Here is a 26,339-nt window from a genome sequence, read left to right as displayed (position 1 = left end):
TCACTGAAAATTGTTGAAATGACTTTGAATTTAAGAGCTGGTCACCAATGCCTGATGCAGCTCCCTCTGAAGTCAGTGTGGGAGATTGTTAGTTTCAGGGAGAGATGGTTTTGCTCTTCAAAGAAAATTTTTCTGACAGATCCCTGAAGATATTAGGGACAGCAAAACTTCTTTGAGGCTCTTCCCACTGATTGTCATAGGTATCTAAGAACAAACCTGTTTAATAATTTTGTTGTAAATTTTAAATCAAATAATTAATGTGGCCTCTAATACAGTTAAACCTTCTTTTTCTAAAATTTGAGCCATTGACTCTGGGATCATTAGAGTTTTCTAAATGTAATACTCTTATACCAGTTTTTATAAACAATAAACTTTTAATAGGCAAAATTCCTAGTCTGTCAACAAGACTAATTAGGGTTTAAATTTTGTCCCATTCGCAGAGACATATAAATTCTCTCTTTCAATATAACACCTTTTACATAGTATTCCTAATTGTTGCTGTGCAGACTTCTGTTGCTGTCTCTTTGAAATGACTCTCATTTATGCATTTAATCTATTTTTCAAGATTTTAACACTTGGCTGTATATACATTCACAGCAGTGAAAAATTTCACCTCTAAGGCTCAGAGCCTTTTTTCCAGTCAATGTTTCACAGAAGTCTATATGGTTGCTGTTCATTTGAAGGAGCATAAAAGAAGGAACTTATGGAATCCAGATATTTACCCATATTCTTGCAATCTTCAGCAGGAATCTTGGTGATTTCAATTGGGAGGTATTCCAGGAAAAGACACAGAGACCAAAATTCCAAGCAGTTACTCCCTGCCAGCACATTGCAATTTACTACGATAGAACAGGTTTGGTACTTCTGAAGATGGGGAAGAGAACCTTTTACCATTTTTTCTACCTTTCCAACTGTGAGAAAAGAGCTGCTGCATGTTAGCAGCATGTGCAGTAATGAGACATAGGATGAAGAGTTTGTAGTGGGCAATCTATGGATCCTCTTCCTGTGATGATTGGGAAGATATGTAATTGGTACAGCATGGTGACAGAAAATCCTCCTTACTCTCCTCAAGGATTTATATGTGGTAGCAAGCTCAGTAAGAGCAGCCTCAGGCCTTTTGATAACTCTGCCTTGCCCTTCCAGGCCCCTGCCCTGTCCTGCCAGCCTTGTCACCATCTGGCTGTGTGGGAAACAGAGCCTGGCACCAGGAGTCCTTGTGCCTGACATGGGGTTTAAGTGTGGAATAACAGCTAAAGACTTAAAAGTCGGGGCACAAGTTGTAAGTGGAGGGCGCATGGCTATGAAGGCTCCACGACAGACAGCTGCTGGCTGTTGAAGAAGAGCAGCCTTGAGGGCTGAGAAGAAATTGCTGTGTATCAAAAGATGCAAATATAATAAAGAAGAGAAACAACGGCAAAGCATGGAAAAACCCAGGCTGATCAGCCAGGTGCCATCTCTGCCACAGCCTGGAAAAACAACACCCTACGGTGTCACCCTGTGTTTTGCCTGGAGCAAGACCTAACCATCCAGAAATGTCAGTGTCTTGCAAGAGCCCCGATCCTGAATTTGGGGAGGAGAGTGGGATCACCATCTGCCGTTCCTGTATGTCACTTAACTTGGCAGGAACCAAATTAACTATACAGCAAGTAGTGGGGAGGTTTGAGGATCTACCCAAATTATATATATGAAGAATTAACATAAAATAATTACAGATCTAGAGGTAGGCTCAGGACTTTGCTACTTGCCACCTTAAGTGCTGTTTAAGCACTTATATGTGACTAAGTGGTAGGTACATAACAATCTATTAAAACAAAATTCCCTACATATAATACCTATATGAATTGTCCTGTCAAGATTTTAGTGGTAGAAAATTGAGACTGAGGTATGAGCAAATTTGAAAAAATAAATTTATGACTAAAAAGCAATTGGGTAAAGAAAAAATGAAGGAGAGAACAGCTGTGATCAAAAGATCTAAACAGATTTCTACAGAAAACTGAGTCTCCAGTACATGCAACTATTCTCTGTAGGTTAACTTCTATGCTTAAGTATATGTATGTGTACTTCAAATCCTTTCATGTTATAAACACTTGCTAGAATGGATCTGGGTATTCTGTGGAAAAACTAAATGTAGGCTGGGAATCTGGGGCATGCAAAAAAGATCCAGGCTAAATAGTCTGAAATCCAGATGTTGAAGGGTCAGGTCCCAGCACTTGCCTCTCACAGTGTTGGCCCAAAACTTCACACATTTCATTGTTTGCTTCTTGGGAAGGAAATCAGGTTGGAATGTTATCAGGAGAGGAATCTAGTGATCTACTTAATACCAGAACAGAATAGCTGTACCCTTTGGTTCAGAGCCTGTCCAGCTGCCTTAATCTTTAAGGAGACCTATACTCAGCTATATTTATACCCTCAGTTTATCTAGGCTCAGTTTTAAGATGCTTGTCTAAAGAGAGGGAGCCAGGTCCTACAATGGTTCAGAATTAAGCCACATTCTACACCCATCTCCTGCACATCCTTTAACTACCTCCTGGTTTTTGTGAATAATTTTACCAAACTTTTAGCCTGTCCCAATGCCAACGCTTACACAACACTGACATCCTCCAGTAATTGTACTATATCCCTCTTGGTGAAGTAAAGCATCAGGCCTGTTGGTATAAGAAAGATAAAAATAAAATGTCCCTGCTGTGAAATCTGGAAAAGACGTCTGCAATGGCAGATACCCTGACAGTGAATATGTTTGGAAAATCAAAGGTGCCTGAGCCAAAATGCACAGCAGCATCTTTAGCAAATGAGTGTGTGCTGAAGTCAATGGGAGCAGCAGGAGAGCAGCACCTCTAGGAAAAAGAAAAAAAGGAATTTTCCATATGTTTTGAATTGGAGGCCAGTACATAAAAGAGTGGAATGTGAATCTTCCTAATGCTTAAAGAGTACAGAAAGAGTGGTGCTTACTAATTATCTTTTAAATTGGCTAATATGTCACCTGATGAGTATGTGCCTCTGCTGGGCCATCTGGGAGTTTAGTAGCTGCATGAGGCATTAGGTTACATTACAAAACTCACAGGAATTCATTATCTGGGGCAATTCTCTTTCAGCCATCAAGCTATTCTCCCTACTTGAAGCCAATGAGTTTACTTTCCCATGAAACCTACTCTGTATTCACTCCCTAAAATAAGTACTAATTAGCTAAAGATAACAGTCAAATAAACCACTTTAATTGGGAAACAGAAATTGGCAGTTAAACATAAAAGTGTGTATGTAAATATACTGATTATCTTCAGAGTTTGATAAAACATCTGTTTTCTCTGTAGAGTGCAGGTATTTCTTCCTAAACCATGAGAACACTGCTATTATCTCAATGTCTTAATTATATAAATTAAAAAGAAGTAAAAAAAAATAAACCTGACACATTTTTTTTCCTATCTAAGAGATGCTGGACCGCATTTTGCCTTAATACACTCCTTTAAGTACCTGTAGTTTAAAATGAAAAACATTGTATCCTTTCATTCCTTCTTCATGTTGTGAAGGAAAAGTGAAGATTTTCAAGGAGCAAATTTAAAAGTGCAAAAAACATTGACACAAATTTATTGAAAGTCTTCACACTTAGTTTCTTGATTTGAACTTTATATAGTACCTTATGCATTTCAAATACTTATGCACCAGTTCAAACAGATTTGTGATCACGTTAAGTTGCAAATTTCAGAATTATTCAAACAAGGTAAATAATTTTGTGTCAAATTCTTCAGGACAACATATATGTCCTTCTGCAATGTCCCAGTTCTGGGGTCATTCTCTAATAGAAAACCATTGTATCAGAACATTTTTAGCCACCTTGACTCTCCAATCTTACAAGGTCATTCACTGGAAAGCAGCAAGGTCATAGAGCAATTATCCTCTCTAGACATCTCATTTTTATTACCTTTAGTGTGGTTATTACTGAAATGCTCATCTGCATTCTGTGATAGAATTAACATATTACTGTAGATGACATCTACTTAGACTGATCTTAATCTCATGAAGACTGATTTTTCAGGCTCTTGAGCATGCATCAAATTTTTATTTGTCCAGAATTGTCACAGCTAAACAGGTTTTCAGGACTGAAACCAGTCACAAAGCTAATGGTTGTGAACGAGGAGATCCTGATGGAACTTGGACATAAACCCAAAATGTACAGAAAGTAGAAGCTGGGATGACAAAACCCAGGAGAGATGTAGAACCACTGTCTAAATGGGACGGGGGCTTTCCCTGGCTATATCAGCTCTGAGCTGTCCATGAGCCTGAACACCGAGGATTTGGAATCCTCCAAGAGTCCATGGTTGAGGTTTGGAAAGCCAAAGCCCATCTGAGGCTGAACATGGCTGTGAAAGGCAACAAAGAGGGCTCCTACAATCATGTCATGTATCAGGTTATAGTCGGAGATTTTTATTTTTGCATATTAGTAATACAAGGAAATGGTCAGTTATGAATGAAAGAAGAAACACTTACTTGACCTTCTTTTTCTCTCCCTTTATTTCCTCTCTTTAACTTCTTTTTTTATGCTTAACAGCCAAGGCACATGCCTGATTTGGGGGAACATACATTTATAACAGCTTTCTCCTGGGCAAGGAAGGCAGCAGATTTTAGTTCAGTCTTCCTCCATTCTGCAGTGTCACCTGCCAGCAGAGGCCATTGTATGGCAGAGCCAAGGGAGAAAGGGCTTTCCATCACTTCTGTGTGCAAACGTGAGCAGGTGGCAAGGCATATTGAGCATTTAAAATTGATTGCATAGTGCTTAAAGACCCCTGGATGTAGGTCACTATAAATTTGAACTTTAGGTAAGAGGGTCAAATACATGTGCTCTAATTTGTAATTAAAAATCTGTAGATTAACAGGAAAGTTTCTTCTTTCCTAGTGGTGTGCTTACCTCAATCCCGTGGTGTCCTTATTTAATTCAATATGAGCTTTTATTTCAAAGTTCCTTTAACCTATCTTTATTTGCCTTATTCTGAAAAATAGCTGTTCCCCTGCTAGTTTAAACATAGAGCAAGAATGGCAGCAAGAAGACAGCATAGAAACAACAGCTGGTGCAGGAAATTATACACTTGTTAATAATAACCATAATAGTAAAAGACACTGTGCCTGCACCAGCTTTCACAGAATCTGTGGTCCTTGGTCTACTTATTCACAATTGTCCCTAGAAAAATATCTATTAGAGACTGCAAAACACTGACTATGAAATGTCTTGAGATATTTATGCTAGAATTCCAGGTTTCTAAGAGGTTAAAAATACTTGGAAAGCCTCATGCCCTGCAGTGTATATTCTGTACTAAGGAACCACTGATGGAATGAATGCAGCTGTATTTTCAACTGGGTAAACAGAGTTCCATAGACTTGCACCATTATCTGGAGTCTACACTCCTGTTTCCAATTATGTGTCTCTCTTTTTCTCATTCCAGTGAGGGAAATGCATTCCCAACGTCACTGTCACAACAAGAGTTGACTGGAAGATTCCAAAATATGGGATCATAAAAAGAAAAAAAGAAAAAAAAAAAGCAAAACAAAACAGAGGAATAGATTGAAAATGAATCTTCTGTTTTTAAGTCAGCTGGAGAACTGATGAAAACAAATGGGAGATAATGCTTTAGCAGTCTGGACATGAATGACTAGGTAAGATACAACAGATATAAAATTTTCACAGCCATTAGCAGATTTACTGATTCTTTTTGGTTTCTGGAGAAGGTATGAGGAAACATTTGATTGCAGCAGCAGGGCTCCTGCAGTCTGTAGCCTTAATCAAGAGAGAGGCCAACAATATGTTATTGCTAGAACTAATGCGAGTGCAAAATTCTTGCAGACAGAATTAATCAGACTACCAACAGATTTACCAACTCCATCTGCTACCTATTCCTATTTCAAATCATAGCACCTCTGCACCAAGACATTTCCAGCTTTCTTCAGGCAAAGACAAATGCAACAAGAAGAAACTCTGTAATGATGGAGGGCTTGATAAGAGTGCAAATGCTCTGAGCATCCTTATGCCAAGTGCGGTCAGCTCACACATCTGAAAGCTCCCCCAGAGATAAAAGCCAAGCAGCAGAGTGACTCTGAAACCTAATTGTTATTTCTAGCAAAAGCTCCTCATGCAGCTGTGCCAAAATACATCATCAGCACAATGTGGCAGCCACAGGGTGAAGGGTTGTATGTAATTTTCATCATTTTTAGCAAATGGCAAAAATGCTTACTGAAGACAAGGACTTTAAGGCTCTAATCAGCCTGCTGATGCTTGAACCCTCCTCCCTCATGGGTGTCCACAGGCTTTGAAGGAGGTTGCAAGAGCACAGAGAGGAGCTGCCCTTCTGCCAAGGCTGACCATCTGGGCAGCTGTGAACGCCCCCCTTTCTTGAGTGGAAAACCTCATGAAGAGCTGTCTTTAATAGGTCTCAGCTTTTACTTCTGCCCAGTATCCCTTAGCATCAGGCTTTGTGTACAGACATAGCACAAAGCCTATTAGTGATCTCCTCAGGGCCATGGACACAGCATGAGCATTCACACTTACATTTTAGAGGAGGCAGCCAGAGAAGATCACAAAGTACAGAGCTGGCAGGGAAACCTGTGTGCACTAAGCTGCCAATAAGACAGTTTGATTTCCTTCATTGTGTAGTGGGGTGTTTATGTGTGTTGAAAGTTTGCTTTCCCCCCTGTCCTCCATTTAAATGCATTTTCCTTGATGTCTGAATTGATTTTTGGACCCAGAAAGGTGAAGGGGTCTATTAAGCAGAAGTGTGCTGGCTGCAGGGCAGTTTGTTCTGGGGAACTGCAGGCACAGCATGGCAATTCATTCCTTTGCTACTCTGTTGTTTTGTCATGAAAGCAAAGCCTAATTGAAGATAGTCAGTCTTTAATGAATAAAGCTCTCTGTAATTTCCAGCTGTGGCCATGTAATCAGCGTTCATCTGCATGAAAAGGACTTTCTGTGCCCATATTTCATTTTGATGTACATCTGTGCCTGTGTTTTGCCCTCCTGATTGGGTTGACAGTTTTCATCTTTATTAGTTCTGCCTTTCACTTCTGTCTTCCTATTTGTGTTAGTAAACAGAATCAAAATCCCAGAAAGCCCCCAACAAATTATGTTATCTAATAGTTTATTAGAGTGTTTCTCTGAACTTGATCATTCAAATTAATTAAATTCTGTTTGGTTTTGCTTACTATTTTCCAAATCATTTTGTTATGGTACTTCAGAATTTTTGTGCCGTATAATTTTTGGTCACTCTCTTGCTCCACAGCACCACTGTGCCACTGCAACACACTTTTTAATTAGTTTCACCACAGTCATCAGCTTTGTGATTATCTCTGCATCTTGAACACCTGGTCTGACTTTAGAAATGACTTGCCATCTGGTCAAATTCTGGGTAATTATAACAATTTAATGGCAGGATAAAATAGTGTTGGTTGAGATACTTGATTGTTCCCTCCATTCCTTCCCCTCATGCAGTTTGGTTGCATTATTTCAAATTAAATTAAAATCCCATCATCAAGTTATCACTCTTGGGTGGGTTTTTTTATCCCTCATTCACAATACTCATAAACATCTCCTGGAGTTAGTTTAGTTTTAGGCTCTCCAGACATTATGTCTCTAAGAACAGTGCAAATTACTGTTTTAGATTCACTGATATGATACTTATTCTATAACTTGCATTGCATATCAATAAATGAAGCAATAAATGGGTCTTGTCTGGAAACTTAATGCTTAGACAACTGCAGGGGAGCCATTTGTCAGGAACACACAAATGGAATCGCACTAATGTTACAAAATGATGGGGTTTTTTTTCTGTAAAAATAGCTTAATACTACTGTATGCTACTCTTGGCAGCTGATATGCATCACCAGATTATAAATAAGCTGATTGTTGTGAAAAAGTCAGTGGATTAGATAATGAACTTGATGCAGACTTGTCATTTTATGATCTGCTCATTTTATGACACTTGGGTGAATAAGGGTTTATTTTCCCATTACATATTGGCTGAGAAAGTTATTTGGGAAGCAACTTCCCCAGTGTTTTTAGTATATTAAAAGAAGCTGGTTTGGAAAACTAAATGGATGTGGTTCATATGACTTCCTTTCACATTATGCAAAGGAAAAAACCCCTCTAGTTACTTTTTACCTTTCATTCCTTTCAGTATTTTTAGTTTACTGACATATATTGTTGTAATTATTCAGATTTCATGATGATAATGATGCTAACAAAAGTGATAATGAAGTATCTTTCCACTGAGAAATGAATGAGAAGAAGAACCCTTTTGTAACTTTTTTTTTCAGGTACCACTGGCAAGGAAAAAAAGCCTATTTCTTTTTCTAGGGATTCTTTCCTGTGTAAGTAACAAAGAATATTGGATTGATTTTTCAACCGGGTCCCTGGGAAATTAAATACTTTTGTCATGTAATACTTCCTCCTAGCAAACACCAAGTTTAGTCTGTTACAGCACCACGTTTGTGAAACAAAGAAAACATTGATGGTGGAGAATGGAAGGGGACATAGAATTAAATCTGGAAAGCCAATGATAATCAACAATATTGTCCATGTATCAAATAAAAATCCCTTTATTATATGGAACACATGTAGGATGTGACAGGGCAGCCTGAAACTTCATCCTTATCCACTGGAGAGGAAACTACCCTGCCCCCATCTCATTTTAAACCACGCACTCTACTCTTTAGCTGCACAGCACAAGAACTTCTGATCCCAGGAACATTTGCTCCAGGCCCTGGATGTGCCCTTCACTTTGTCAAAGATACATTTTTATTCAAATTCTTAAAACCTTACAGCAGTTAAGCCAAAGTAACACCAGACAGGAGATACCCATATGAGACCTGGTGAATGCAAGAGCTGGTGAGAGAACATCAGTCTCCCCACAGGTCTAATGCACATTTCCCTGCTCACCTGTGGGTGACAAACCAGCACTCTCCAGAGCTTTAGGGATTCTATCTGTGAAAGTAAAAGCCCTTGAAAGCATGAAAGAACCAACTGGTAGCAAAAACAAAAACCCCAAAAAAGGCAAAAAAACCCCCCCACAACAGCAAAAAAAGACCAAGTATACATGTACAATATGAGTACAAACTTGACTTTTCATGAGAGGAAAATTATTTTTGTGATAAATTGTATAATCAATCAAAATCCAAACCATTCTTTAATCAGAAAATTCAGAGAAACAGGGGTTTTGGCTTAAGTCTTTTCATCAGCACCTCACCACTGCTACCAATTCTCCTAGGTAAATTTAGGTCTTAAGTATGCAGTCATTTCCCCTTGGGTAAGTTCTTGCACGGCACCATGCTGGTGTCTGATTGCAGAACTGGGGTCATGGTAATGCAGCTACACTGTGGTCCCATGTTCCTCACGGTACAATCCTGAATGACAGATGTCTAAGTCTTCACCCCATAATTGACCTACATTATCTAGAAAGTCTCAGGAACAAAACCTCAAGGTTGAAGCAAAGTGATTGTTGTTGGCTTGCATGAACATGCAGTAGCAAGATTTTGTTTTAGTTTTTAAATTATACTTTTCCTTCTTAAGTAAAACACTCTCTGCTGTAAAATAATAAAATGTGGGAATTTGTCTCATTTGTGTGTGTGACATTTTAAATATGGAACGAAGCAGCAGGGAGTTCTTCCCACTGTCGCTGCACGTTTTCAGGTGGCATCAGGGATGAGCTGCAAAAAGGAGCAATACTCCCTTCCACACACATTTGTCTTGCTCCACAATCTCCCATGTCCACTTCTTTCTCCTCACATGTGTCCCCAGCTAGTGTGGCTGTGCTGGCTAAAAAGCACATCTGAGCAGCCAGCCAGCTCTGCATTAAAATGCATTAAAAACCCAGAGCAGGGCCTTACTCTGGTGCCCTTTCCTTGTTCTTGCTGAAGGGTGAGAGGGGGTGAGGGCAGAGAGCAGGAAGAGAGGAAGGGGCTCCCTTTGGTTGCTCAGCTGGCTGGTACTGGCTGAAGGAGCTCCTGGGCACAGCAAGTGCCCTCGTTGGTCTCAGCACACACAGCCACTAGGGAGCATCCAGAAGTCTCTTGTTTCTCCATCTTGGCTAAGCATGCCTCAGCTCTGTTACCATGCAGGGACCTTCACTGAAGTTTCACAGAGGTGTTTTTCTCAAGCAAATTGTTTCCCTTGTCACATCAACTTGCCAGGACACCTTTGCTATACAAAGGGAATGAAAGCCGAGTCTTCTAGAAATAAAAGTCCCACTTACAGCAACAGGGGCCAAATGTCACTTGGGAATAGAATAAAAGTACTAAAGAGAGGTTGATTTGTCTCAAAATGAAATAAATTCTGAGTATGAACCAGGTGAACAGAGGTTGTCTTAATGCTAAAGAAAGTAACTTCTGTGATAAAACTTGGAGAAATACAGGGAACAACATCTATTCATAACACTATTGAAACTCCAGTCCTATCAATTTGTGTGAGTAAACTTATTTCCCACATCTTTAATTTTATTTTATAATAGCCATATCATACTGTTCCAAGCTCATGAATATGAAGCCACTAAATCCAATTTCAGCTAAAAAAAAGTGGTATAGGTTGTGAGTTTCATAGGGTTGATCACATTGTTTATCATGAAACATGAGGCATTCTTAGCAGAGGAGAATTTAAGAGCAGTAGGTTGATCTCCGGGTATCAACCAAAAGGACTAAGGAAATTTGCAAAACTGCAGGCAGTCCAAACTAGTAAAATAAGGTATATTTAAAACATCAGCTTATAATTTCAATTTTGTGCCTTGACATCATTTAAGGTGTTTTGGCCAATCTTGACTGATACTAATAGGAGACACAGAAAATATAAGCCCCAGACTTCATTCTGTATTTCCTTCCCCGTAGGTGCTGCAACAAATGTCAACAGAGAGGAATGACCTTACAGTGTACTCTTAATTTTTCTGCAATGATAGGATGATGGAAAAGAGACAAATAAAAATGTGGGGGAGGGAGCTGAGTCATGTGGCTTAGGCTCTGGATGTGATACTGAGATAGCATCAGCCAAAAGGTGAAATATCCATTCCCCATTCTTCCCTTGGCTACAGTAAGTCAGTGCCTAGGGGAACTTGGGCATGAAGTGCTGAAGAGGGCACCATGTTCATGCAGTCCCTTGCATAAGTTACTTTTCTGCAAGTGTCATCATTTTAGAGAGTGGATCAAATTAATTTTACTCTCTCTCCTTTGCTCCTCTGCTAATACACATTTTTTCTTATGCTGCCAATATGATGGCAGGTTGGTCTGGGCTGCAAACAGTGCAGGACCTCAAGGTGAGAGGATGAGCCAAGTGAACTCAAAGAATAAATTAATTACTTCAAAGACAGTAGCAGATTCAAAGCTCCAGGTAAACTCTACCACTCCTGGAAGAAACACAGAGGGATGGTGTCAGTGTGCTTCATTCCACGTGTCTCTGGAAAACAAAGAAATAATCAATCAAAGAAATAAAACCTCCCAGCTATCATTCTTACAGGCTAGTGCTGTATATATAGCCTTAGCCAAGCTCCAGGGAAATGCTGTTAATCTTTATGTTCTCCTGGTGCAGGCTCAATGACTATACAAGTGAATACAAAGGAAAACTTTCTTGGAAATCAAACATCCTCAAAGTGTTTTTTTTTGTTTATTTATTTATTTATTTATTTAATTTTTTTTTTGTGCAGGTACATGAGTGCTATCAGAACAGATTCAGCTAGTGATCCATCTAGCCTGATATTATTTCTCAGAAAATGGTGAATATATTCTCAATAATGGTCAAGAAATCTTTGTTAGCATTTTGTGATAAGACTATTAATTCCTCTTCACTAGTATTAGTCCTATGCCTCAAAAGGGGAGGATTTATAGTTTTCTAGCAAAATTTCTAACTGCTATAGCAGTGCCACTAGATAATACTGTTGCACAGCTTCTTGATATTTTAGTGAAAATTAAATAATTCATAAAATGCTGCATGATTGCAAATTTTATGGTAATATGATACAAAGCAGACAAAATGTTCTGTCTGTCCTGCTGTCTGTATCTGTGTCTGTAGGAAATTCTCCAATCTGAACAGCTTCTCAGGGACCAGGATTTGCCAGCTAGATTGAGACTCCTACAACAAGTTTTCTTTCCTGTGGCTTGTTTTGTGAAATTCATGTAAGAGTACAAAGAGACCAAGCTGGACTGTACCTTGTACTCCATGCCTTCTTGCTAAATCAATGTATTGTCCCCAAATTTTGCCACTTTTTGACCAGGTAAAGAGCATGTCAGAAGCACCTGAGAAAATGGTGTCTGAATGAGAGTCTGAGTGTGTGAGTATCAGGACTCTTTCAGGGACATCTAAGTCCAGTGGCTCAAAAATGTAGTTCATTGCCTTGAATCAATAATTAGTATAACACCATGAGCGCTTAAAGTGATGCTGGTGAAGGCTCAGGGGTCCCACCAGTCCCATACCTTAACTGGAATAATTGCAAGCCTTCCTTTGCCACCTGCATGGGTGAGTGCCCACAGCACAGGCTGGGTGTGAGCGTGGTGTTGCTTGCCCTGCTGTTCACACCCCTGGCCAGACACGGTCTGTTGTGGCTGTCAGAAGCCACCAGGCATCCCTTGCTGGACTGCTGAGTGACAGCCTCTTGCTGTTGCAGTCGTCCCACCTACAGCTGGCCAGAGCCCCACCAACTCTGGTAAGCACGTTTCCACAGAACAATGCTGTCTTTGTTGGGTAATAAGAGCACATGAACAGCTGCACTTCCATAGGAATATAGCCCACAAATAAAGCTTTGCCTGTATTTAGGCCCAAACAGAATCCCTCCTTCACACCCAATTTCAAGGGCTAAAGATTGAACACAGTATTTACATTTCATATACAGGCAAGATGTCTGGAACCCTTATAAAAACATCATTATTTTTATATTCTGTAGATGCAGAACCACAGGCTCATTATGCCAAAGTGATGCCAAATCAGAGACTAACACCTACACCTGATTATGAAGCAATAATATTTTTTTGCTAAAAAATATTTGTGTTATATATGGTATTTCCATCATGTCTGCAACAGCACCAGTGATCAATTATAAATCTCACAAAGCTTACTTGCCTCACTTGTCAAGTGGTTTATTATGGAAAGGTCCCTAAAGACCATCAAGTGATATAAGTTATTCCACATTAAATGGAAAATTTTCTGCACCAGGAATCTTGACTTTCCAGCTTGCTACAGTTTGAAAAGAAATCTAGTGCACTTTATAATGTAACTAAAGCAATCTCTAATAAAATATTGCAAAGAGGTCATTCTTTCAAGCAAAGAGATGCTGAAGTAGCTTCTGGATGGACAACACCACACAGGGTATTTTGCTGAAGCAGCAGAGAGCAGCATGGCAGGTAAGTCTGTGAGCTTTGCCTGCACCTCAGCAGAGGGGTGCATATGAGATAGCAGAGCTGAGGAAGCAGCCAAGCATGCAGGGACTTTGGGAAGTGCAGTGTCCTGAATGAACGCCTGGAGCCCAGGTTTGGCCCAGACACTGCACCTCCCAGAGACTGGTTGCCCTAGGAATTTTAAAGGAGCTCAGAAGGGATGTTTTCTGATACCTAACTGCACAAAAATGTTTCTGTTATAGCAGTTACCTCAACCTTCCTCTATATTTTAGGTAAACTTGTTCTCTTGGATGAACTGGGATATTTGAACAAACAGTTGATGAACAAGTGTGAAGGCTTTGCTGCTTTGGAAGGCTTAGCATTAATCAGGTGGAACCAAAGCAGCAAAGGGCAGTCAGATTGTAGACTGACCTGATCCTGACTGCATCACAACTGGTCTGGTATGTGCTGCTTTTTGGCCTCAGTCTTTCAACTAATAAATGCAAATAGGCTTTTTTGTCATCAGTATAATGACAGTACAAGGTATTAAAGTCTTTGCAGAGAGCAGAGGAGACTCAATAAAATCAATTCTGTCATTGGCCACCAGGGAAATTTAACACCTCCTCTAGCACAGTGTAGCAAAATGAAATAAACTTAAGAACATTTGCATGGCCAATTGGAAACCCAGGAAACTCCAAACTTTGCCAAAAATCTAACAGTCACCATGCATAGTGATGAGTGCAGCAGTTAGTCATTCAGCTCTAAAGGATATGACAAAATTATTTATTACTGTACACATATGAATGGACTGAAATAGGAGTTCAAGAGGAGAAAGTTATGTTGCCATTGTTTTCTCCTTTAGCAAAAAAATGTTTGTATATCCACATTTTATTGGACAGCATGACATATCAGGGTATGCAGGTCCCCTTCAAGCAGTGGCAGGGGTGTCACAGGGAGGCTCTTGTCACAATGCACAAACATGAACTGTGTCTGGTCTTACTGCATATTTGCTGCTCATTCCTTTGTGTCCCACACCTGTAAGCTGTAACCCCACACAGCAATCCTGTTGCAGTCAAAGTGGTGTCTTCTGAGTATTATTTTGGAGTAAGGGCAGCCTTAGTCCTGGTGGATCATCTCTTAGGATGGCCCTGAACACGTTACTGATATCCCCCATTTGCTGTTGTCCTGGAAGAAGTCCTATTTTCCTGGTGAGTCATCTGTTGATGAGTTGACCGTGAGCAGCTTCCAGATGAGTGTTTAAAACCTCCCTGAATAGCAGTGCTTCTTCCTAATTTAGAGAGGAGCACTGATGTCCCCTATAACTACCATCCAGAGAGCACAGTGCACATACAGAAACGCAGCGTGGAAAATGTGCTTGAGAGTTAATCAAGGACCATATAACACTTACAGAGCTTAATCTTAGTTCTTCAAAGCAAAGCTCAGAGAAGCCACCAAGTCCATCCCACATGGCCTTCGAAAGAGTTATACCTCTTTCTACCATGAGAAAAATGGAAAAACCTCTAAAGCAATGTGAACGGGGATAATCAGACACCTTCACTGAGAGCCTCCTTTTCTGGAGGAGGCAACAGAACAAGGTTCACAGAGCAAATATAGAAACTCCCAGGCAAGTCCCAGACAGCTCAGAAATCACCACTGACATGTTGGCATGAAGTATCTCCTGTGCAGTGAATTCTACATTTGTAAAGGAGAGAGAGAAACAGCAAGTAGGGAAAATGAGTGGGGAAATTTAATCTAGTAATATTTCACTCCCACTTAGGAGTCTTGCAGATTACTACACTGAGCTCATTAAAAACAGGGTGAGGAATCAAGGAGAGTGAGAGCTGGATTTCAGTGTCAAGTGGAGTTGCTTATTTATTTCTCTCTGTGTTACTCTGCCTCCGAAGATATTACATGAACAGGTTAAAGGCTTAGATTTAGAAAAAAAAAGGATCCACATGATGCAAATATGGCACCTTTCTCGTCTGAATGTCATTTTTGCTGATGACATTGCCAAAGGCTGTGGATGGCCTGGGCAGGCTTTTGCAAAAGAAAAGAATATTCATACTGGGGGCTGAGAACCCACAATCTACCCAAACCCTGCAAACCAGATGCTCTCAAAAAGCAAGTGGGAAGTTTACTCCCTCCTTTCCCATGTTAAGAGGACCCTAGCAGATTATTTGATAATAGCTGTTTTGATATGATAAATGTTTTCTGCCTGAAAAAGTCACACTTCTCTGAAGTGTGTACAGCCATGCATTGCCATGGTAAGTTACTTTTTTAAAGTAATTGTGCTCTTTGTAAGAGGTCATCCTATATGGTTTTAATAGATTTAGCTGAAACTATAAAAAACCCAACTGTGTTAATTTTAAATAAGTAACTTCTGTGGTTTATGAAGTTTTGTTACTTTCTTTGATATGCAGATTTGTACTAGCTTAGTATGAAATAAAACACCATGGTGGCTGCACATGAGAGATAAGTAGGAACATTCACATATTCATGCTTCAGCTCTCTTTTTGGGATAGGTTTTGTATTTACATTACTATGGACGCTGTCTGAGGGGTGAGATTGTCACCTGCGTTTTTAGGCACAGAAAGAGAAGCATGTTAAGGGATTACTTTACTTCTGCTAATTTATTTCTTAGCTTTGCTTTTTAGGCAAACAGCCTAGTAAGAACCTCTTTTCAAAGTAGATAGTTTTAAGAGAGAAAATGTGAGGCTTTGCTTACTTACAACAATTTTATCTTCTAATTTTAGAAATATCTATACCTGAGTTCTCGTTACCTCCTCAGCCCATTCATTGAAAGTATTTCACACAAGAGAGTGTGGTAATATTTTAGGTAATATACATCAAATAAACATATATATATATATATATTATTAGGACCTAGGCATAAAACAACCTTTGATCCTTTCAACTACCCCAAATTAATTTATATTTTGTGTGATCAGAAGACACAATGACAGCAGTGATATTTTGCACTCACTTTGTTTAAGAGTAACTAAATATGCAACACTCAGGGCAATGAAGAGTGAAAGCCTTAATTTTAACTTCATTCAGCTAGTACTTTAGATCCAAGCAATCTGTTCCCCAACCTATGCAATTAACTTTGCTCTCATACATTAGCAGAACAGAGTAGCTTAAGAATGCATAAGTAAAAAAAAAAAAAAATTATTTTCCCTTGAATTTTAAACAAAGACACCTCAAATCTTGTACTTCAAATCTCATTGATTATAATTACTGAGAAGTGAAGATGCTGATTCTTAAATGTTCTTACACCCAAGAATCCTGTAATGTAAATGTCCTCCTCCTCTCTCACTTTTTTCCTCGAGAAAAATCCCAGAAAAATGAAAAACTTAAATGAAATATTTGAAAATTTTACTGACCCAATATAGGAACTTATTCTAATAACCATATTATCATGGTCCTAAATGGCATTGGATGTAAGCAGGAACTGTAAAATTTATGCATTCCATTCAGCTGTTCTCTCTTTTTCTTCCATTAAACTGCATTTACAGAGGGATCAAGAAATACTCCAGGAAAACCTTTTAAATAAGTTCTAACATAATACCCTCTTGAAAGCAGACCTGGTCATGATTTTTAGAAATGCCCCAGAAATCTGCCTTATAGCCACGACATATTTTTGTAACCTATATATCTATGGAACCCAAACTAAATCCACTTACATGTCTAAACACAAAGTCTCATTTAATGTCCTGCAGAAGAGAGACAGCCTACAAAAAAGAGGATACATCTAAATGAGAACTGAAGCAGCCCAAAATAATGTTGCTCTTGGGCTTACAACTCCCTATAGCAGAAGCAGACAAGGCTCCTGCCTTCTCCAACTTTCCTCCCCATGTCTACCTCCCATGCCAAAACACTGATCTGGCCATCAGATCTTCATTTGGTAGGTCTGTGGCAACTACACTGACACTGTGTGACAATTTCATTTCACATTTGCATAGAGGATGTCAGAGACCTAGAAGCAACCTGTATGGGAAAGTCTTATTCCAGTAAAACCTTTTTTGTAAGAGCTTATTTCTCTGCAGAACTATAATTTCTTAGCTGTTATTTCTTTTATGCTTCACCACAGCTTTACAGTAAACAAAAGAATATTTTAAACACCATCAAAAACCCCCAAAATGAAACCAATAAGCACATATAACCACTCTGCATCTTTTACAACTATAAAATGAGCAAGTTGAGATGGAAGATTGCTGCCTTTACTTAGCTACAACTGATCACTGAAATACAATAGTAACTTGTATAAATGCTGAGGCAGACTTACACACCATCAAAGTGCAGCTCTTTTTTCATGAAGTCATCTGACACCACAACTGAACCCTAGTGAATCCACATGTACTTTCCAAATTGTTAGGGAACAGGGACTAAGAAATTTGGCTACTCACACAAAAAGCCTTTGTGGCAGGAAAGATGTGAAGCGATGTGGGCAGACCTGCTATGTGAAGGAGGAAAGTTCATTAAAGATTTGAGGGCTGATAAATGAGACAGGCAAAAGCATGTGTAAATATGAGAGAGATATGAGTGCTCCTCTAAAGAAAGAGGTTCTGGGAGAGAAGAAGGCTGGAGCATCAGATATCTTGTAAAAATATAATTTCAAGACCTTTAAAAAAACCTCTAAGTATTTTGTTTTGTCACTAAGCTCAGAGGAGCATATCAGATGTCTCATATCTGAACACTTATTCCAGACAGCAGAAACAGTAAAATTTAATGAAAATGTCTTATTGAAAATGTCTTATTAAAAGTGTCTCACATGGCAAACTATAAAATTAAGACTGTATTGTATTTATCGCATCTATAGAATACTTAGATTCAGCTATTTATCAGTAGCTTCTTGTGAGATAAGCATATTTTTAGGAGCCTGAAGTTTTTTTTTGTGCAATTGTTTACATGCACACTGGCTCCTCTCTAATGAAAATGGGAAACACAATGAGCATGGATGAATACATTGCTAACAGTATGGGAATAAAAAACCAATTTACTTTTGTTGGAATTCACATCTAACAGGTTAAAATAATTACTGTGTTATTTTTCCAGTGTTGCATGTGCTTCTTTAAGTATTCCCCCATTCTTGTTTCACCATTATGTGGAGTGCTGACAGTATCCTTCCATCTTATGTCTGTGAAACAAATCTTCCCTGCCCAGACTGACTTCTTGTTCCTGATATCCTGAAGTTTCAGCTGACAGTTCACTGCTATTCAGTATCTAAATATTCTGAAAGACCAATATTCTGCCAGTTCCAGAAATTACTTGCTCAGATGCCTGATGTTTTATGTGCTGCTTCACCAGAGCCATGGCAGAAGAAGTGTCTATCTGTGTTGGGCTATGAACAGCCAGTGGCTCATTAAGTTGATTAAGCAAATGATCATTTCTCGTGGGAAAATTGCATTTGACTAAATCCTTGTCTTGAGCCCAGCTTTGTTCCTTGAGGAAAAGGTGACATAACCTTTGTGTGCCTATTGCCATGTTCCATTCTCAGTGAGTCTGGATAACTCAATGGGTCAAGTAAAGTGTATTTGGCCCACATACATCTCAAAACCCACATACATCTGAAAACAGCAAAAACCAGAACCATATCAAATCACATGGCAAAATATGTACTAGAAATGCCCAAGACTAGGAAAGCAGTGAGGCTTATATTTTGTAATTCAAGTTCAGTACCAGACATGCTGAGCTGAAGCAACACAATATGGAATTCATAAAAAATTTGTATGCATATTAAAAGGAATATATTTTTGTCATGTTGCTGGGAGGAAGTATGATAGAATTATTTGAAACCAATACTTGAGGTCCCAGTAAAGAAGCTGGTAGTGACCTTTCTAATAGCTTATGTCACTATAGATTGTTAAATACAATATTTATAAATATAAAAAAGAGGCAACTTTACTGCATACTCCCTCACTGTAACTTATGGGAATGATGACTCTCCTCATTGCAATAACACATAATACCATTGCCTGCGTGTTTCACCTAAGGGCAAATTAGGCAGGAACCATAGGATGGATCTATTCACTGCCAGAGTGTGCTGTGCTCAGCTGGTACTGAGTGACACAATTGTATATTGTTACTTTGGGGCAAATGCAGAGGTGCTCCATGGCAGGAGGTGGGGAGGAGGGAGGACAGGCAGGGAGCAGGAGAGAAGAGAATGTTACCCCTTTGGAGACCCAAAAGTTCCACCAGACTCCATGCTGGCTCTCCCCCGAAGGCTGAAGTTCACAGCAGATGTTTCACTGGGGTTTGCTGTGGGGCTTGGTCCCCAGGTCCTGCAGCATTTTACCTCACCGGAGGCAGCAGAGGAGCATTTCTTGCTTTAAACATAAATACATTACAGGTATCATTCCAGATGAAGGAAAGAGTAATAGTTGATAAGAAAGTCATTTCAATCCCTCTCAAGGCACAAGTGTGCACAACCCACTGCATACTGCAACATCTTCAAGCAGCCATCAGGAAGCAAACAAAGCTTGGAACTTGTTAAGACTGGCCAGCCATTGTTTTTAGCTAAACTTTGACATGATTGGAACCTACAGAGGGTTCTTCAGTGAATTACTGCTAATAACATTTATTACCAGCATTAATAGTAATTTACCCACTGATAATCAGAGTAGCCAGTTAAGAACTTCTCAATCATTCTGAGTTCTCACTTTGTCAGTGGACTAAAATATTTTGTGCTACCATTAATCACAAAGCTTTAGCAAACAGCTTGTAAATTTAGACAGAGCCTGGGATCTTGAAAAGTTACACCCTGCTTGTGTCTAATTTATCGTCACTGGTTATATTTGTGCCAAGCCTTGGGCTTTCCCACTGATCAAGATTTAAAATACACAGTCATAAAACATTCTCCTAGAGTGAACCATCAGATTACTAGTAGAAAATCACATTCTGCTTAGTGGAGATATTAGTGGTACTTTCCGTACAGGAGAAAGTAGATCTTCCTATCTGCAAGGCTGGTAGGTTTTGCTGGGGTCATTTAACTTGCTACCTGTAGAACTTACTGAAATTCTCATCTGTGTCTGTTCACTGAACTGCAGGACATATTTGCAGAAATGGTGGTGTCAGAGCCTTGTTCAGGACACATGAATGGACTGTCATCAAATAGGGCTCTGGTTCCACACTTCCCCATGGAAGATCCAGTTCTTTCACTTAAACAGAAACAGTAAAAACATCCTTCTCTGTCTCAAGCTATAATATCAGTGATAATTAGTCTTTGCTGAAAAACAGGAGAGAAGGGAGGGTAACACTGAAAAGCAAAATCATCTCAAGTTAGAACCTCTTTATGTTGTCAGAAAGGGCAGTCTAGCTGGTGATGCATTTGTATCAGGGATGCCCAAATGAAGGGACAAGAGAACAGGGGTACCTTTGTTAACATATCACCCAGTTCTTTATTAATTCATGGCAGAAGCAGAGTCTGTGCTCCCTCCACCAAGTTCTTGTAACAAAAAGTATTTTCGAAGCTAAATGTTTTCTGGAAATCAATTTAAGATGGCCACTCTGCTTAATCAGCATGAAGTCTGGTTCTGCATCAGATTACTAAAGCATGCCATTACCCCCAAGGGCTTAAAATTCCTGTAGTTTCATATCAGTCATTTTGCCATGAGCACTGCAACTCCCATAACATGATCCAGGTCTTGGAAATAAGGATAGGAACACTTAAAGTATCAACATTAACTTGTCTGACACAGGCTACACTGATAAAATATATATTTCCAGATGTTTGGCTTCAGAGCATTATTCAAACTGACATATTGCAAAGATTTATCTTTATCCAGCCTACATAATAAAACCTGGTCAGACACAACAAAAATTTAAATATTTTCTCTTAAATAAAATTCTTTATTGCTTAAAAAAAACTGTTGAAACCTACAAGTGGAAGTTTGTCCAGTTTTGATAGTGATTTACCCGCCCCCTTTATCCTTCTGGTTAACCAGAAGTGTGTCAGAGGGGAGGGTGGTGACTGGACATGGAGCAGCCCTAGATGCCAGTGCCCATGGCCTTGGAAGGATTTAGAGGAGGCCAGCTAAGTGAGGTGCTGTTCCCAAAACTACATGGGGTACAGTACTTTCCTCTCCCAGATTTTTTATCTTTAAACTACAAAGCTTTGTGTCTTGTAAGTGCGAATAAAACCAAAACATGCATTTCTTCTAAAAAATGAAGTTATTCTCAGCTCAAGTCTAAACACATACATTCCTGCTCTGTCTGCCTGTAGGCAGGTAAGAATTACTGTGTTTGAATAGCTGAAATGGTCTCAGGATATGTGTGAGTGCAGGGTTGCAGGGAGATGCAATAACTTTGATTAGATCGCTGAACCAGGCTGGGCAATACAAATGCATTTTGGGCACAATTCTTTCCACAGATACGAAAAACAAATGTGTTGTGTGGACTCTGCCTAATAAACTATTTATATTTTTTTATCCAAAAAAAGCTATTTCCTTATAGCTCCGTGTCCTTCCATGAAACATTTGTGGGTGTCTTTGGTAAGAAGAAATGCTAAAATGGTCCTTGTGTATATCTGGGATCAGATTCTGGGTAATTTCCCCAAAAGAAACAGATAGAGAGTGCTCTGTTCTGAATTTGCATGCTGTGGCATTGAGTATTTCCTTTCAAGAGTTCAAATGTGAATTTAAGGAACTGCCAGTGACACTATATTCTGCTTCAGCGTTACAGTGGTTTTACACTGGCCTGACTTGGTTTTGGTATATTCTTCAACATCTTGATACATGCTGGAAAGGCCTTTTGGCTTGCCCCTGTTAGCATCTCTCCTGACCCCATGAGAGTAGGTCATGTACTCATGTACAGTCTTGGGGTCCTTGACCCACTGGAAAGGCTGAGAAACGTGCTGGGGATACAGAGGTTGAGGTATCTGGTTAAGGTGTTCCACTACCCTGGTTTGTAAATGCCTGCAAGTCCTTAGGGAAGGAATGCTTTGCTGTCGGCCAAAATTGCTCTTAATTTAAGCCAAGTTAGGGTAGAATGGTGAGGGACAGTGTGGAAAGGGTGGATTTATTTAAGCAAAATTGACAACACAGCTGCTAATGTTTATAAAAGACATCGGTCAAGAAATGAAAGAACTTGCTTACTCTATTTAATTTAAACCAAGGGTTTTTCCTCATCTCTCTGCTCCCTGATTTGCTGTAGACATTCTTAGATCTACCTGCTTAGAGATTTTGTCTCTGCATTTTTTCTATCTCAGATGGCATTTACCACAGAGAAAAGTACTTCCTGATAGGACAATTTTGCTTTCCTAGCTAATCCTACTTTCAGATTCCCAAAATTAATCTTTTTTCTTCAGAATACATCTCCCTTCTTTTGCAAAAGATATAATCTTGCTGCTCCTTTTTTTAATTAAAATAAACAATGTTATTTTATAGTCAGTCTGCTAAAACACCTGTTATCTTCTTACCTTGATTTTAATTAACCCTTGTGTGACACTGTTATCAATGCTATTAATGACCAAAGCAGAAGTTTCAAATGAAAGTTTGAGGGATCTGCCAGAGTTAGATAAGTAGCCAGGATAGTGACAAATGTAAGTGGCAGTAGAAGGGAACTCACATTGAAAGGAAATAATAACACTTTTCATCCAGATTTTTTTTTAAATTTGCCATCTAGAGAGGAAAAGGTATGTCTTGAGAGATGAGGAAAACACTGGCCCCATGAGGAGAGGCAGTATAAAAGCAGATAATTAGAAGATGCTGCATGTATCAGGGTTTGAAAACAGTCTGTGAGTCAGTGCTGCATTTCATGTCTTAGGCAGTTTTGGTCATTGCTGTCACTAAAAGGTAAAACTATAGTCCAGATGGAGTAATGAAGTGATTACTGACATGAAAGGTTACTATGCGATATTAAGAAGAAAGCTAAAAACCCATATTTTCAATACTTTTGTTCAGAAAAGGGAATATTTTAACAGATACTGCTTATGAGAAGTATTTTTTTTCTTTTTCTTTTTTCTTTTTTTCCTGGCTAGCTACTGTTATGACTAGTCTAGAGAGGAAATGTATAAGGTGATATTAAACTGTCATCTAAAATGAATGGGAAGATATGTGTTGGATGCTGGAGATAAAATGAAAAAAAAATCAATTGGAAAAGGAAGCATTTAAAAACTAACATTTAAAACCAGAGTACATAATTCATTCTGGTAAGTCCAAGACAAATATCACTCAAAAGAAACACTTTGCAGAAGGTTAAAAAGGATTAGACACAGATAGGTGATCGAGATGAATATCATTCAGTTACTTTTGTTAAAATCAAATTTATAAGGAAAAAAAGCCATTTCTAGGCAAATAGCTCTCTGAAGTGAAAAATAAACTTTCCTTTAGTTGTATCACAATGCAATGGTTCATTACAGGTGGCTTTCACCTTTGTTAAAGCCCTTGCCCTCAGCTGCTGGCTGGCCCAGGATATTGATCAGTAATGACTGGTAGATGAGGCCAGGATGGAGGTGACCTGTTCAGAGATATTTCTTGCCCTATTTCCTTGCATGCCCTTTTTTCACATTTTACTCCTCCCACAGTTTTCATTTCCTGTCCCCACATTTTCTACTTTCTATTTCTTCTACACTTCTGCCTTTATTTAACCTGTTTCTCCCAGCCTCACTCCAGGTAGTTGGACTTCTCTCAGCAGTTACCTTCCCATGCTGTGTGTTTGTCCTATGCACAGAATCATAATATGGCTGTGTTGAAAGGCACCTTAAAGACCATCTAGACACCTGCCACTAGACCAGGTTGCTCAAAGCCCTATCCAACCTGGTCTTGAACACTTCCAAGGAGTTAAACTACATTACCTTATAAGTGGATGTGGGCTTCAAACAAGGGCTGGGACTGACTTCTGATCAAAGCATCCCACGACATCTCCTCCAGGACTGTGATCTCTGTTACTAAGATTTTCTGGTTTTGAGACATTGGACCTGTTTGAAGATCACCCAGTCTATTCTAGGCTGGTTCCTATGTGCATTGGTTTTGCACAGCCTGGTTTTTGGTAGCAGAGGGGCCACTGAGATGGCTCCTGTGAGGAGCTGCTGGAAGCTTCCACCATGTCCAACAGAGCCAATCCCTGATGGCTCTGAAGATGGACATGCTGCTGGCCAAGGCTGGGCCAATGAGAGAGGCTGCTAATGCCTCTGTGATGACATATTTAAGAAGAAAATCAGAACAAAGGACACACAGTTTTTCTTCTAGTCAGAGAAGAGGATGAAGTGAGGACGTGAGAGGAAAACAGCATGGAGACACGGAGGTCAGTAGAGAAGGAGGGGAGGAGGTGCTCCAGGCATGGAGCTGAGATTCCTCTGCAGGCTGTGGTGACACCATGGTGAAGCAGCTGTGATCCTGCAGCCATGGGGATGCATGGGAATGCAGAGATCCACCCTCAGCCCATGGGGATCCATGGGAATGCAGAGATCCACCCACAGCCCATGGGATCCATGGGGGATGCAGAGATCCACCCTCAGCCCATGGGATCCATGGGGGATGCAGAGATCCACCCTCAGCCCATGGGGATCCATGGGAATGCAGAGATCCACCCACAGCCCATGGGGATCCATGGGGATGCAGAGATCCACCCACAGCCCATGGGATCCATGGGGGATGCAGAGATCCACCCACAGCCCATGGGGATCCAGGGGATGCAGAGATCCACCCACACCCCATAGGGATCCATGGAGGATGCAGAGATCCACCCACAGCCCATGGGATCCATGGAGGATGCAGAGATCCACCCACAGCCCATGGGGAAGGGACCCGTGCTGGAGCAGGTGATGCCTGGGGGAGGCTGTGATCCAGTGGGAGACCCAGTGGAGAGAAGGGCCCTGCTTCCAGGCTGGAGCAGCCTGTCCTTGGAGGACTGCACCCCATGGAAAGAGTGACCCACACCACAGCAGTTTTGGGAGCACTGTGTGCCCGTGGGGGGAATTCACATTGCAGCAGGTGTGGTTTGGCTGCTGCTCCTGGGAGTGAGATCTGTCTCCTGTGGGAGGGACCCCACGGTCTCACAGGGGAAGGATTCCTCTCCTGGAGCAGGAGAAGAAAATCTCAGTGATGAGCTGACCCCAAACCCCCCAGTCTCTGTCTCCCTGTGTTGTTGGTGGGAAGCAGGGATGGGCTGGGGAAAAAAAAGATGTTTTAAGGGCTTGTTTTACTTCTCATTATCCTCCTTTGATTCTGTTAGTAATAAATTCATTTTGAGCCTGTTTTGCCCTTGGCAAGTTTTCTCCTGGTCTCTTATCTCAATGTGTGAACCCTTTGCTGTTTTTTTTTTTTCTCCTCTGCCCAGCTGTGGCAGGAGAGGGTGAGCAAGCAGCTCTTGTGGGTGCCTGCTGTTGGACTAGTGTCAAACCACAGCACCATACATCCATGCCAGGCAGCCCATTCTGCATGGTGAAAGCCTCCTCCCTAAAGGTTTGGCAACACCGAGCAAGCTTGACTCAGAGCACTGAATAAAAGATATTAAGATTTTTGCTGTAGCTGGATAAATAGATCAATAGATTGATTTTAGAAAAGTCCACCGTTGCCTGACATAATTATTTTGCCATTTTGAGACTTTGGTATGTGCATCCTGTGAATGTTGAAAAGGAAACTAATCCAGTCAACACAGAGCAGTTTATTTTTCTTTCTTTTTCTTTTCTTTTTCTTTTTTTTTTTTTTTGGCCATCTTCCATATATGTGCAGGCACAACTAAGTAAAAATGTCCAAGCAGCTTGATGTCAGGAATACCTGGTCAGAAAGACTTTCTTTCACTGTTCAACTGTATGGAGCAAAGTGACACACAAAGAGTTCCCAGGTAGGTGCAAAGGAGAGCCCCATTATTGCAAAAAGCAAAAAATAAAAGCAGTTAGCCCATTATCAGTTGCATTCCATTTAAGTATAACAGATATAATTCAACCAATCACCATAAACCATGATGTGAGCACGTAATGGTTATACAACTTGTTTTAATATGTCCAATTCATCTGAGTCACTTTCCCACAGTCCTTTACTGTTTAGCTGAAGTAACAGGCCTGAGCCATGATTTTA

Source organism: Cinclus cinclus, chromosome 2, assembly GCF_963662255.1.
Source record: "Cinclus cinclus chromosome 2, bCinCin1.1, whole genome shotgun sequence".
Classification (NCBI taxonomy): Eukaryota; Metazoa; Chordata; class Aves; order Passeriformes; family Cinclidae; genus Cinclus; species Cinclus cinclus.
This window is presented reverse-complemented; position numbering follows the sequence as displayed.